Source organism: Cnephaeus nilssonii (genome assembly GCF_951640355.1).
Source record: "Cnephaeus nilssonii genome assembly, chromosome: 5".
NCBI lineage: Eukaryota > Metazoa > Chordata > Mammalia > Chiroptera > Vespertilionidae > Cnephaeus > Cnephaeus nilssonii.
Genome location: NC_137076.1, coordinates 52,437,652 through 52,453,851, shown reverse-complemented (window position 1 = coordinate 52,453,851; position 16,200 = coordinate 52,437,652).

Below are 16,200 nucleotides of genomic sequence, written 5' to 3'. Positions count from 1 at the left end.
AAAAAAGGGGCAACATAGGGAACTAGGAAAGAGGGAGTCATCAAAGTAGTGGGGAAGAGACTTTGAAGGTCAAAAATCTCAGATGCTGCGGAGAAAGTAACATAAGGACCAAAGAATATGCTTTCCATTTCTGTCTGTAAGATAGTGCAGAGGGATTGGGAGTGGGAAGATATCAGTGAGCTAAATAATAAATGAGCAGTGTGACTCAGTGTGGACATCATCCTACACTTATAGGCCTGGCCCAGACACGTTTATGTCTACACTTCATGGGCCACACCCATTGGGCTGATGGCCAAGCTGGTTATCAGGAGGACAAAACCCAAATATCTCATGCCAAGTGGCGGGCAGATCAGCAGGTGGTGTCACAGGGTCTGTGTGGGTTGGGGAAGAAACAAAACCGGAAAGATTCTGATATAGGGGAGCCAATGAAAGAGTAAGGGTCCGAAGTTCCTGATAAGCTTCAAGTGTAGATAAAGTGGGTATAATGGGATGCCAGGCTGGAAGAACAGAGGGCTGGGACCAGGGAGATACTGGGTAACGTAGAACAGAAGTGAAGTTCACTGGCCTCCAGGAGAGAAAAAAATAATAATCCTGTTCATATAGGCTAGTGACTGGGGAGGCTAGTAGATTACAGCCATGACAACCTATGGAAGATGGTTTGCCTAAACAATTTAGTGAGTCCTAAGCAGCATTTTTTAAATAAATGAAAAAAAAATAAAATTAAGCAGAAATATTAGTATATTTTTTAATGAAAAAAAGAATTTAAAAAATTTTTGTTTTAAGTGTGTGTGTGTGTATGTGTGTGTGTATGTGTGCGCGCGCGCACGCGCGAGTGTGCCTGTGTGTACTGGGTGAAAATGTATTTATTAATGTGGGTCATGATAAAGGAAAAAAAAAAAGGAAGCTGAGATGAGCTGCAAAGCAGAGTTTTTGCAGGAATGCGTAAGGTGAGACAGGAAGCGTCTGCCTGAGCCAGAGCCACATGGAGCCCAGCAGAATAGGCAGCAGTCCAGTGGCAGTCCAATCAGAGTCGTGGGTACTTCATTTAGACATGCCAGTAACGGGAGCCATTCCTTTAGGCCCAGAGCTTTAAGAACTGAGCTCTCCCAAACAAGATCTGATTATTACCAATGGAATTACTTGCGGATGTAGGATTGAGTCCCAATATCCGGGAATCATTACACCGAAACAATCAATCAAACACTTGTTTTGAGAAAGAAGCAAGGTCTGGCTTAAATTTAGTTTTGTTGAAACACAGCAAAATCTACTGATGCAGCGCTTGGTTTCTTAGAGGCTTCATCTCTAGACTCTCGTGTAAGTAGAGAGGGTGAATGTCGATTCTTCCCCATAGTATAAATTTCATTTGACTTTTCCTTTCTAGAGTCCTTATTTTTTTCTCTCGTCTATTTTTTTCTCTTGTCTATTTTGTTATTGTGCTGTGTAAAAATTTATCTGTAATACCAAGAACATGGGGACTAAATACTTGGGTTAAGTGGCAAGAATGAAGACAAGGAAGAACAGATCTTTGATTTTCCAGACACAGCAGGGAAAGTCCCTGGAGTCTGCACATGTCCTGTGTGCCAGAGACTGCTGTTCTGAATCAGCAGAAACTTCCATTTCCTCCTGAACAAACAGAGATCTTTTTCTCAGTCTCCTTTGCAATTAGGTATGGCCATGTGACTAAATATTAGCCAATGGCATGTGGCAATGGGACATCCATGTTCATTTACTTATAGTTTGTTTTTGGAGCCAAAAAAAATTTGGTGATTTCATTTTCTCTTTCTACAGAAGCTTGGACTAGTGTTTTGAAATAGGCTTTCTCGCTTGTCTCCATTTTCATTTGCGTTTTTATTTTCTCACCATCATTGGGAAAGCACTCAGTGGTGTGCTCCCTGCTCTCCCATCTCTGTTAAAGTCCAGAGAAATGATAGCTATCCAGCAGAAACTCTGTAAGTGTTGCTCAGCTGATTGCTCATTTTCCTTTCAGAAATTATTTTCGCTCACTTTTGGAAGTCCTCAACTTAATTTACAATTGAGACAAGCCAAGTGTTAGTGGAAATCCCCAGTGACTGTAAAAAAATAATGACAATTACCAAGCATTTGGGTATTGTAAGATGCCAGGCACCAGGCTAGACATTTTATGTACACTATCACTAATCTAATAATCCCACAAAGCAGGTATTAGTGCATTGTTTCAATTATCTTGAAACAAAACCTGAGAATAGTTATGGGCCTTATCAAGGTCACATAGCTAGTGACTAATTAGAAGCAAGATTTAAAATCAGATGTCATTGGCTCTAAAGCCCAGTTTTGATGCATTTGCTTCCCAAATGTGTGCTTTTCAGCCGCTCACTTTACTTCTGCTCATTTCTTTCTTCTACTTTCCTTTGATACCAATTTTCCTGGCTCTGCTCATTAACTGGTTAACACAGTGTTTACCCTGAATCTAGCCAGGGCCACTTAATTTTAACAGGGGAAATATAACTTAGGCCATTCTGTGCATGGAGCTTTAGGCCTGCCTTGGTGGTATTAGAATATATAAATATTTGCATAACCCTTCTAGCAAACAGGTGAGTATGCACTGCTCACTCTTAAAGGACAACAGCAGAAAGTATCACCTAGTGGGCTCCTTTCAATTATCTGGTTCAAAGTAAAAGATTCTGATAGATTTTAAAATTCTTGAGGTCAGATATTACATTGGAAAAGCACTCTGCACCCCCATCCTCATCTCATGCCTTACACAGGTCTGAAACTTAAAATGTGTTTGTTGAATGAATGTTGAATGCATTTCCAAGTTTACAGTTTTTATTAAAGACTAGAGGCCCGGTGCACAGATTTGTACACCAGTGGGGTCCCTCAGCTTGGCCTCCAGGGATTGGGCCGAAACTAGCTCTCGGACATCTCCTGAGGGGTCCCAGATTGTGAGAGGCACAGGCCTGGCTGAGGGATTCCACCGGTGCATGATTGGGGCCAGGGAGGGACAGTGGGAGGGCTCCCGTACATATCTGGCCGGTCTCACCTAGTCCCAATTGGCCAGACCCCAGCAGCAAGCTAACCTACTGGTTGGAGCATCTGCCTCCTCGTGGTCAGTGCACTTCATAGCGACTGGTTGAACGGTTGAATGGTTGGACACTCAGCATATTAGGCTTTTATTACATAGGCTGAGTGCCCATGCTAAGGAGGTCAAGATGGCTAGGAGGCTGTGATCAGGAGACACCTGAGCAGGCTTGGGTGTGGAGAGGAGGAAAGGACTGATTGATTGCTTTTACAGGTGGTCATTTTAAGGACTGCTCCTAAATGGTCTTGGACATTCTTCAGGACTAGAGGCATTTGGCACTCAGTCTAGTTTCCCTTCTTACCTCAGGCAAGTTTCAAAACTATCTGGGAATAAAACCTGCCCAAGGGAACAAGTTGGCACTGAGTTCCTTTCAATGCTAAGGCATGAGAGTTAAGAGGATTGTCTCTGAAATTGTACAGCTCAGCTTAAAGTCTTGGCCTGGTCACCAACTAGCTATGTGACTTTGGGCAAGTGGCTCAACCATCCAGAATCTCATTTTCCTCAGCATAGAAATAAGGTTAATGCTCTTACCTGCAACACAGGATTATCTTAGTGGCTAAATGGCCTATGTCACACATGGAGTATAGTGCTTGGCACATCGAAAGTGCTGGGTGAATGTGAGCTATTGCTACTGCTGATGTTTACCAACCTGGACTTTATATCCTGTCCCCTCATGGAAGTTTTATCATCTAGTAAAGGAAGAATTCTGTATTGGGTACTAAGATTGCCACTAACATAAAAGAGCTTTGGCCTTGGGGAGCTTAGAGGTTCTATTCAGGATTTAACTATTAACTGACAAGACCTTGAGCAAGGGACCTCACCTCTCAGTGCCTGACCTTCCACATGTGGAAGGAGAGCGTGGGCAGCAGGAACCTTCTAACCTGATGTGTCTGCAAGCCTTGATGTTGGCTGACACTCAATGACAGACAGAGGGAAGAATGATTACTCACTACCCCAGTAAACAGAGGGAGGTTATCATCTCCTTTTATTAATAGACTGGCTACGTAAGCCGTAAAAATAGGGTAGGTTCAAAATTTCAGTCCTTTGATTTCTAGTTTTTGTTGCATCTGATGAAATGTGAAAAGAGAATTGTGTTATGTATGGACTTTGCATAATGGTCTTCTATCTCATGCTGCAAATCAATTACTTATTAGCTTTTATTGACAAGAAAAGGAAAATATATTACTATTCATTTTAGCCTTTTCCTTATCGATTCTAAGAGTATAATACTTGTTCTTTAAGAGTAATGAGTCTATTCATTCTTTCATTCTATCACATCACACAAAATTAAAAAGGGGGAAAAGCAGGAAAAAACAGCCACTGTTTCTGTTTAAGGGCTCTGCTTCCATTTTCCTTCTGCATATTTTTACAGCGAAGACTACAGTTTTCAATAAACACTACATAATGAGCATTTACCACAGAGTTCATAATAATTTTAATTGTAAGATAACATCCCAGGAGGTAGATTCTGGTTTACCATTTCCCTATCCTTGTCAGAAGGCAGTAGAGAGGGGATTTGGTGCCAGGGCTAGGTTGAGGTGTGGCTCTGCCCCTTCCGAGAAGTGCCACCTTGGTCAAGCTACCCAATCTCTCCAGGCCTCGATGTCCTCAGCTGTGAAAATACGGACTGTGCTGGTACCAATCTCACTGGATTATTGGGAAGACCGAACAAGATCCTGCTCACAGAAGGCTCAACAGTATGTAGACCGCTGTGGGGGTCGCTGACGTCAGAGGCTGCCGCTGCTTTGTAGCCTTCATTCCAACCTGATGAGTGGTTTGGTGTTTATAAACATCCCACAAGAAGATGCTCATCAAATATCAGGCTATGTCACTCCATCTCTCTCATTGGCCTGGTTCCTCATTTGCCCAGTGAGATGGTCAGACTACACAGTGTGACCTTGAAGGCCCTTTCCCCAGGAATGCTCCATAGTTTGGTCATTATTCAAAGCAGCTGTAACCACTGCAGGGAAATGACCTACAGGAACTCCCAGCCTTGATCATGAAGAAAGAACCCTGCCAGGACCTGGGGGCTTGAGCACTTTTCTTCCCATCCAGATGAGCAGTTCACATCTGTTTGTTGGCCTTCCTCCTAAGGCCTCCCCTGGTTCCGAGTGTGCTCCTCAATCTCTGTTTTTCAGACAGGTTCAGCAGCCGGTGTGCTCACCAGAGGTTTTATTTATCCATTTCTAATGTCGCTGCACTGCTGTGATCATTTTCCTATGTGGTCATTTAAGAAAGATAAATTGGACTGCAAATCTCAGTAGAAGACGCATGGCTCTTAGTCAGTCCCTGAGGGACAAAGAAGATTTTTTTCCACTCTTAACACCACCTGCTTGTGCTCTCCCTGTAACCTCCCAAGGAGAGTTTTTAATTAAAAAATAAATAAACTCTGACACCAGAGTGGTTGGATGGGCCCCCTCCCTGGTACATGGTTACCCACCACATTCAGACCTCCCAGATTCCCAAAATCAAGTGCCAAAAGGATGGAACTAATGATCACGTTAGGACCAGAGCTGCCACTGCATGGAAACAGATGATGCCATTAGCATGAGCTGCCTCCTGCCACCTCCGACATCCTGCTCCCAGGGAATTTCAGTGCAGCCTTCCCACCCGTTCACCCCGTGCCTCTCCGGGGTGCACACTATTGCATGAGGGACAGAGGAGAGGCCTGGCCCACATGGGCACCCCCTGGGAGGAGGTGGACAGTCAGGGGCCAAGCATGCAAGCTCTGGGTCCAGGCTGCCTGTCCTGACTATATGAGCTTAGGTACGTTACTCAACCTCTCTGTGCCTCAATTTCCAAAATGAGAAAAACAGGAGAGTCTCTCGGAAGGTATGAGAGAACTAGCTGAGGTCACGCATGTAAGAAAATGCAGAATGTGCCAGTCACATGTCCATTAAAGAGCAGCCTAGACCACGAACGACCAAGGACTGTGTGTTCAATGAATGACTCAATCATCACTTTAAGGGACGGCCAGTAGTAATGGAAGGAGCAGCAAGAGTTTGAGAGACAGACCTGAGTCTGAATCCCACCTCCAGTTTGTGTTTAACTTTCAATAAATGGCCGGGTTTCTCAGACCTTCAGTGGCCTCATCTGTTAAATGGGAACACTTTCTGTGTCTTGGAGGTAGTGAGGACTAAATGAGAGACCATATAATGTGTTAACACAGCGCTTGCCATGTAACTGCCTTTGAGAATGTGCGCTCCCCAAGCGGCCTAGCTCTCCGGGAGCTAGGCTCTGGCCAGGGTTTTCAGAGGCAAGCACTGTTTCACTTGTTCCTGGTGTTGGCTGCTGCCAGTCTGGTCTTGGCAGTTCCTGGGCCTTGGGTCCTCCAAGCCATTTGAAAGTCTCTATTTTTCTCTAGTATCTCTGTCTGTCCTGGTGGAGGGATGCCTGCCACCAGCCGGTAGCCTCTGTGTTTTGGGCTGCACTGCAGCTTTCTGGTGCCTTACCTGCTTTGTCCTCTAACACATCAAGAGCCCCCCACCCTTGCCCCTTCAGCTCCCGTCCATCACCCACACACAAAAGCCAGTAGAGTCCCATTCTTTTCCTCTTTCTGCCCGCCTTTGTGAGGGCTGGGACCAGGGAGCAACCAATCCTTCCTGGGACCCTTTCTTCAGGTAGCTTCTCCTCCCACTGCTACTCTGCTGTCTCCTCTTTTTCCTGAGCTGGAACAGTCTATCTCAAACAGGAACAGTCGCCCTGCATACATCATCACACTCCCACCTCCCCAGGTGAGCCTCCGGGCCCAGCGAAAGTCCCATCTCCCTCACAAAGACTTCCAGACCTTCCATCGTCCCAGAGAGCTCTGTTCTCTGAACTTACAAAAGACGCAGCCTTCATATTGCCAATAAGCCCTTGGAAGAATGGATGCTGTGTGCTTCTCTATTCCTCTGGCTTGTAAACTCCTGAGGGCAAACACAAACCTTCTCTATGAGAGGGGCTCTGTCAATACTGGTCTTGGTTGATATACTATGAATAGGTCCCATTTGGTGACTGAGGCCAGGGTATGAATGTATGTATGTATGCATATATGTATGTATGTATGTATCTCTCTATCTCTATCTCTATCTCTATCTCTCTCTACCATCTATCTTACTTGGTTATTACAACATCTCCACAAAGTGGCTATTACTGTTTTTACACTTGAAGAAAATGAGAGAAAAACAAAAGGTTCAGAGAGAAAAACAAAAGAAACTTGACTAAGGCCAAATGACTAGAAAGGAGTAGGGCCATTTCCCAGGTTCATGCACTAAACAAGTAGTCTCTAAACTTTCTGTATTAGGAATTCCTTTCAGGAAATATGTGTATCATTGTTTGGCATTTATAGATTATATGGTATCTACCATGGTATTAATATATTATGTACACTATAAAACATATATCAAAACATTTTAAATAAAAGTTTAATCTAACTCTAAGTACAGATTGTCATTTCTAAGTACCATTTCCCACTAAAAGGGACTAGCTCCTTGGAGAAATCCGGAAATGAACTCCGAACATCTTATTATGCCAGGAAGCAAGGAAGCTATCCATTATTATTGGGGTCATATCAAAAGGACTCCGGAGACAACCTGAATAGGTTTCTACTGGCCAAAAATTTAACACTTTGAGCAACTTCAATGGGTTAAACCACATTATATGTGTTGAAATTCATTTATAATAATACTTTAAAAATACCCTGGGGATCACTTTTGGAGACTACAAGGTAACCAACTTATTATTTTGAGGACTGGTAAAGAAAACGAATTTTCCCCCAAAGACCTGTGCCTCAGCGTTAGCAAATAGCCAATGAGAAGGTTCTCTTTACAGAAGTTATTTCGGCTAATAAATGAAAATAGTTAGCTAGGATGAGAATACCATACCTTGTAACTACTAGTGAATTAAAGGATTTGGCAATGGTCATTGAAGACTGCTGATCTCACCACACAAGAAAGGAGAAAACCACATATCATGTTCTCCCAATAGATGTCCATAACAACATCTACAAAGTGTTCATGCCAAAAACATTTAATTTGAACCTGATGGAGCCTCTTCATTTTTACTTGCAGGAAATATAAGGGATAAAGGCACATGATAAACGACCATGGGAACATATTCCACAAAATTCAGCATGTAGAAGATTAACCAGGAAAAACAATCCAAGGTCTTCAAAAATGTTTGCAAAAAATAGAAAATAAGAGATTGAGAGAGGGATCCATAGATTAAAAATGACTTAAGGGAATATTTATTCATCACAAATATAGGACATTGTTTAAATCCCAATTCTAACAGTAAAAAAATATTTAGGACAATTGAAGAAATGGGAATACTGATTGGATATTCAATTATACTTGGCAATTATTGTTGATGCTAGGAATATAATGATGGCATTGTGGTTATGTTTTTAGAGGGAAAATCTGCATATTGAAATATCTATAGCTGTAAACCTAGGTTGTCCAGCAGAACCTGGGACACTGGTTATCAATTCCAGAAGAGGACTCCAAACACTTCTCTGCCCATTGCACTGTGGTGCTGGAGTTGCCAAAGAAAATACTGGGTGGAATAACACTACTTACATAGGAAAGAAACAGAGTGCTATCAGCCTCCATAGTGGGGGTTGGTCCTCCATGCCTATCAGATCTCTCCCAGTAGCCAACCAAAGGCAACTGGCCTACATGGATCCCTCTCTGAATAGAAGGACCCTAAACCCTCCCCAGTGGAGGCTGGGGGTGTGCCTGAATGTCACTGATGCAAATGTTTAAGCAAAATAAAGGGACATCCATAGAGCCTGAAATAGGGAAAAGTATTCCTATACAAGGTGGTAAGCAATAAGCTCAGCACAGGCTATGGGGGCTCTTTATCTCTTGGTATGAAGTGTTTCAGGCCCAAGAATCATTCTTACGAAGCCAAGTGGGGGTTGAGAGACTATGCATGAGACCGCCTTTCTTAACATATAATCTATATTATTTGCTTCAAATAATGTGTTTGTGTTTTGGAGGGAGCTAGGGGTAGGTAGGTGGATAAATAGAGGACATAGACTAGCCATGAACTAATAATTTTTTTAAGTTGGATGATGGTTACATGGACATTTGGGAAGTTAATTTCATCATTCCACTTTTATATATATTTGAACTTTTAATACCAAAACCACCTTTGTTATGATAACATAAAAATAAACATAATATTTTAAAAAATACTTTCTTCACTTCCAATGGTGTTTGGGGATAACACCTCTGGATGTGACACTCCACTTTGAAGATAACTGCATTACCTCTCAACCCAGGGCTCACAGAATATGTGACCATCAAAGGGGTCTTCACATGCAGAAACCAAAGTCTGCATCCCATCTAACGGTCTTCAGAGAAGAGATGTGACCCCCACCTTGCCAAATCAGCAATACTCAAAGCCTTACCAAAAGAAATTCCTTCATTCTGTGCAACTGCCATCCCTTTTATAGCAATGGAAGGAATCTGCTTGTCAAGATTCCTTCAAAAGGAAAGATTTGCATTGTTTAAAGAAAAAAAATCTGGTGTTTCATAAAAAGGAAAAAGACAAAGTTCTCCTTCAAGAAGTAACAACCCTGCCAGCTTCCTCCAGGTGAAAAATAATGCCATTGGCAATGAGATTGGGGTGTTCTATCACTGTCTCAATAAACTTCCTCTCCCTTGGGTAGTATTTTATAGTTACTGCTTCTATGCCCCACTGCACGGGCATAATTTATTATTTGTTTACATGTTTCACTTGCTCTGCTAAGGTGGAAGCCCAGTGATGCATTGTTACTGAGAGCATCACTCTGTGTGTGTGTGTGTGTGTGTGTGTGTGTGTCCAAGCTGGCATGCATATTGAAAGGCTCAAGGAGATCTGGCAGGCTCTGAACCTTCAACTTTTTGTAGCAACTATGGCCTCCCCAGGTGCTTTCCTTGGGTTCTTAGATCAAGCATGTCCCATGTCCCCATACATAGTCGCTTCTCCTCTGAGATAGAGCAAGACGATCTTAGGAGGACTCACGTTCATGTGATTCTGAGTTCCCTATTCCCTCCTTTGACTTAACTTCCTGCATAAAGATTAAATTCCTCCCATTTCTGGGTGGAATGTCAGCATGCATAGCACTTTCCTCAAGACAATCATGGGAAGGAAATAAAGCAGGTGTTATTATCTGCCTTTTATTGCCATAGGAGACCCAGCAAGGTCAAGACCCAGCAAGGGCAAGTTCAAATAGCAAGAGGGGAATCCAGCCCAAGCTATCTCTGGTGGGACAGGAGGGACCCTGAGTGCCCAGTCACTGACCAGCTCTCTCACCTTGGGCAAGTCATTAAATGGTCAGGTCCTTTTTTGTTAAAAGATGGAAATGATAGCACTTATATAAACACAGGACTGTTTCTGAAATTATAGCTTATTTAAAATGCTCAGCAGATGACTGGCATGTCATAAATATACAATAAATGTAACCAATACTAGTGATCTTTTCAAAGCATTGTTTCTAGAAAGCTCTGGGACTTCATAACAATAACAACAACAATAGGTAACTCTTATGTATAATCTATATATATAAAAGGCTAATATGCTAAGTGTTCATCCGACCAGTTGCTATGATGTACATTGACCACCAGGGGGCAGATGCTCAATGCAGGAGCTGCCGCGATGCGCACTGGCCATTTACAGAGAAATGGCACCGCGGACCTGGTGCCCACAAAGCAACACTCAGCTTCCCCCAAGTGGGACACAGGCCCTGCCACCACCCTGGAGCAACACCCCACCAAATTGCAACCAACGCTGCCGAGGCCCCATGGCACAAAATGAAAAATGCGGCCCACAGCCCAGCCCAGCCTGGAAATGGTGGCTGTGGGCGCTGAGTAATGATGTCATGTAGCAACACCCAGTTTCCTCTCCCTAGCAACTAGTCTCCTTGCACTTTCTTCAGCCCAGGAACACAACTTGCTTTATAGCCAGGTGGAAACATTTTACACTTTAACCAAATGTCTGTGAAGTGTTTTCCCATGCCTCATCTCATTTGATCCTCATAGAAGTCCTGGTGTAGGTAGATAGGAGACTCAGTGGAATCCTATTTTCTTTTCATTAGCCAGAAAACGGAGATTTAGAAAGCTTAGAAACTTGGCCCAACTGAAAAGAAGTAAGAAATGGTGGACCTTGAAAATGACTTCAGGTTTTCTCACTACTCAGAATATAGTCAAACACTGCTGCAGTTAAATATTTTACCCTTTGTTCTCCCTGCGTGATCTACAATAATAATCTGCTTCGTGTTGATATTTACTGCTATGTTGCTAACAATTACCTGAAAGAGAAGTTGAGGTGCTTCACTGGGCTAGAAAAAGTTTAGCTAAATCAGAAAGCAGGTCTAATTAAGCAAGTTTATTATATATATATATATATATATATATATATATATATATATATGGCATGTGTGATACATATAAGCTCTTGCTGGCGCCAATTGCACATGTGTGTTTTGATCTGTCATTGTTTATTGAATTTGGTTGACACTTCTATTATAGAGAAAGGGCAAATAGTGATATTAAAATATTTCTTCTAATTAATTTCCTTTCAATGTGCACAAATTCGTGCACTGAGCCACTAGTTATGATAACAGCAACAACAACAACCATCACCACCATTACCAGAGTAGGTGACTTACTACATACCAGGCACTGTTTGAAGCCCTTTCCTGAATTAATCCATATTGTCACCACAACAGACCCATCTAGCAGGTATTATTTTCACTCCCATATCACAGATGAGGAACATGAAGAGCTGTTAGGTTTACGTAACCTGACAACTTCCTTGCCTTTTAAAAGAATTCGCCAGCACTGAAGTGTATCCTTGCTCTGGCACCTTTCCTATCCCTATGCAAGGCACACAGACCTGTGACTGCATGGGATTCCCAAAGCCCCACCAGCCCTGCCAGAGCTCACCACCTCGGTAGCTCCCCCTCTCTCACGTCCCCGTCTGGCAGTGATAGTCACACGTTTATCTGCCAGGAGTTCTTTTGGTGAGGAAACCAAGGCCCAGGGGGAGTAGCGACTTGCTCACACTCACGGGCGAGCTCTGAGGGTCAAGGCTGGCCATGATCTTCCCCTGCCCTCCGTGACTCTGGGATGTTATTCTGTAAGGGAAACAAGGGCCCAGCTGTCTGCAGCCTCCAGTCCTAAAGGAGGCTTGGACTACTGTAGGAGTCAGGGTCAGAGGGACACAAACATTCAGTAGGGGGCACCCAAGAGCCCAGATGGCCGCTGAGCCTGTGAGAGCTGCTGGCTCCCCTCCCTGGGGCCCAGAGGACAGGGAAGGGCTTGGAATTTAATCCTCTGCATTCCACTCGGGGTTCCTGTGACATAATAAAGCCCAAGGAGAGATCTCGAGTGACTTGTCAGCAGAACCCCCAGAGAGGTTTTCTATAGATAGTCAGGGTGTGTCTTGAGCTCTGCCCCTCTCTGCAGGAGGGAAGTTCTTTTATGCCTGGGCTGGGCAATGTCCTGTGCAGCAGGTGGGTGGGGTGGGGGACAAGCCAGGCACTGGGCCCACAGGACTTTGTGAGGCTGGGAGAATTATGGCAGCAGGGAAAGGGGGTGAGAATTCCAACTATGGCGTTTTGGAGGAAACTATTTAGTTATTTGCCCTCACTGACCTCACCCCACTGTTGGGACTGTGGCTGCAACGAGCTGCCCCAAATACCGAGCCTCACGCAGCCTTTGATGCTGGCTCTGAGCAGATTCTGTGGCCGGGGCCAGGCTCTCTTTGGGCAGCGAGGCACGTCTGGAATGCTGGTGTGCCAGTGCTGGGATTGGAGGTTTGAGGTTTCAGAGTTCCATAATTTGCATGGCCATGCACACGGTTTTTCCTTTCCACAATAGAGGGTTGGAATCTGAAACTGTTTACCTTCCAGATTCCAAGCAAGCAACATTCCTATGGATAATGTCACATAAACACCAGCATAGAATCCCATCATTACTAATATTTTTTTTCCTGTCTGCTGGTGGAGAGGAATCCTCAGAAGCCATGCATATATTTTACATAAAATAAGAGCTAAGCTGCCAAGGGCTTTAACGATATAATTTCATCATGGGATTCTGGGCTCTTTTGGTTTATGCTGCCACCAGAACCCCAAGACAGAATTAATTCATGTAACTGGGACAAGCCCAAGTGCTGTTTTTTCCATTTCCCTGTTAAGTGAACTCAACTATTTTAATTGCCCATTTGGTGGGTAGGATATGAGGTGGAGAAAAGCCCACCTAATATATTCATTAGTTTTAGAATAAACTCAAAATGTACTGTTATTGTTAAAAACATAAGCACTTGGATCAAACAGCCTGGGTTTGAATCCTGACTTGGCCTTACAGCAGTGGTTGACAATCTCTGGGTCTCCATTTACTCTTCTGCAAAATGTCACTGTTATTCCCTACCTCTCCGGGTGGCTGAGGGGATTAAATGCCTCCAGAACTGATGGAATGAATGAACATAATACCTGTGAACGGGCCTTGGTGCCCTGCCTGGAGCACAGGAACCATCTATACATGGCTGCTTTATTATCAGGTCCACAGCAAAAACTAAACATCCCTGGAACTGTTCCTGACACCACTGAGGTCCAAGAATCTTAGCCACGTCCAGCCAGGAGCTCCTCTTTTTAGCCCCCAAAATTCCCAGGATGCTCCACATTTGCGAATTGTATTATTCCCAGCCTGACAGAGCAGGCTGGCAGTCCCGCCCTGTCTGGAATCCTGGAGCACCTCTGAGATTCTGACCTAGCACAGCTGCCAGTGGCATATAAGTTAGGAAACATTAAACTGCCATTTCACAGAAAGGTCTAGAGTGAACTCAAAAGTGTCTGTTATGGACACACTTTCTCCTGTGAGAAGGAGTTCCTCAAACGCAGAAGCTGGGGTCCAGAAGGTCCCATTTCCTCCGGAAGTCTGTCACAATGCTACTTTCAGGTAGACATAAACACAGTGCCTGCCTGTGAGTGGACCTGAGTTTTGTAATACAAAACTATGGCTTTAAATCTTGTCTCCGCTGTGTATTAGCTATGTGACCTTGGGTAAGGACTTCAATGTTTTTGGACCTGTTTATTCTTAAAATCCATAAGATGAAGAGAATGATATGCCCCTCCCTGGGTGGTCGGGGGGTTAGACGGCTAATTGCATGTAAAAGGCCTGGTACAGCTTCTGGCACGTGGTAGATCTCCCAGGAACCTCAACCTGTTTCCCTTGCAAACAGCCAAGAAGACCAAGCAGAGAGACAGTGCCTACTCGGCTCCCTCCTATGCTGTTTCAAGAGGGGAAAAAACAGAAGAACATAGAGCAGAGGAGGATAAGGTTGAGTGCCACTTAAGAGAGGAACAGGTGGCAATGTCCCAGGGCACCTGCCAGAATCCTCAGGATGTAGGAATGTCAAGGGTCGGTGAAATGCACTGTCTTACAGCCCCGGCCCAAGTGAGCTGCAGGACCCAGCCCAGTTACTGATACCACTCTTCCTTGAGGCCTTTCTGAGTACATCAACCTAGGGGTCCTGAGAGAAGGTATTTTAGAGAGCCAGATATTACTGTTAATTGTCAAAGTAAAGAGAAATTTTATCTCAAAAAAAATTTTTTTTTTGCTTGAAATCTGGCTACTCTATTTCTTAGCTTTGACCTCCAGAACTGGGAGTTCCATCTCATCAGGATACAGTTTAGCACCTTGAAACATTCCCACCCACTTTCCTTGTCAAACATGGCAGCAGATAAATTATTCAATGCAGATGGGAGGCTGACACACCCCACAAGCTGTTGGCAGGGTCCCACGGAGGATGCATGTTGAGATTTTTCTTTGAAACCGGAAGGACTACTGCTGGAAGAATTTGTTCAATTTATGAAATCTTAAGCCTTTTGTACTTATTTTATGCAACTTTTTTCTTATGTACCTCTCTGCTCTCTGAAAATATTTCCTTCTCACCTCTGTGTGTGAACTGGTCACAGTCCTTTTTAGGAACTGTGAATGTAGTTGCATTTATTTGCAGGTCAATTTTATAGCTGCCAGGTACCCAGAACAGATCTTTGGAGAGAAAGAACCCTAGCTACAAAGGAAAATAAATGGAGACTTGCTTGTTTTTAGCTCTAAAATGGTACCACCTGTTAAGTCCTGTGTATTTCCCCACAACACCTAGAATAGTTCTCTCTAGTGGTTGGCATGCCATAAATATTACAGTCTAATTTCAGGTTCAAGAAGGGACTCAGAAGCAAATAGAGTGGGGAGTGGGCTGCAAAAAATGGGTTCCTCTCTTCTTAGTGATCCAGTTTTTGTGATTGATGTCATTATTCATCCCAGAGGGCAAAGGATATGGTTTACAGTAAATCATTCTGAGAAAGTGTCATATAAAAGATGCTACACAAAATAGCCACTGGACCTGCTTTCAGATTGTAATCACCACAAAGACCGAGCCCCTGGTTGGTCTGCTATGTATCATGCCCAGCACCGTATTACTTGTAAGCGCTATTAGAAATTGACAACAATGCTGGAAAGACCACTGGGCTGGAAATGCCTCCATATTTGCAATGAACTAATATGTCTCTTTGGTAAGTCTCTTGCATCTTCTGCATCTGGTGATATTTGTAAAATGATCAGTCCATCGTTTTCCAAAGTTTTTAAGCATAAAAAAATTCTTGGACACCCTTCTCCAGGCACACCATCTCATAAGTTTGCTTAGCAAATGTTTACTGAGCACTTACTATTTTTAGGAAGTCTAGTAGGGGCTGGGAATGCATGTGAGCAAAACAAATGCATTTCTCACCCTCATGAAGCTTATAGTCTAATGGGAGAGACAGATGAAATAAGTAACCATGTAAATAAAAATATACTTAAAAATTGCATTACATGCTCTGAAGGAAAATAGAGCTCTATGGGTATAACATGGAAAGCTAATTAAGGAATGGGGGAGCCCAAAAAAGGCCCATAGTCGTATTTTTAATGTCCTTTGAGAAATCCATAATAATAAAATTTTATTGTCAATTGAGTAGTATTTAAAATGATTTGTGTTTTATTAATCACAACAGCATCCATATGCATGTGGAAGTGGTAGTTTGTATATGTCTAAGACAACCAGAATCCATGAATGCTTTGTACATGAATATATACATAGACATCGGGCATCCTGCAAATTTTGCAGCCTCCGAACAG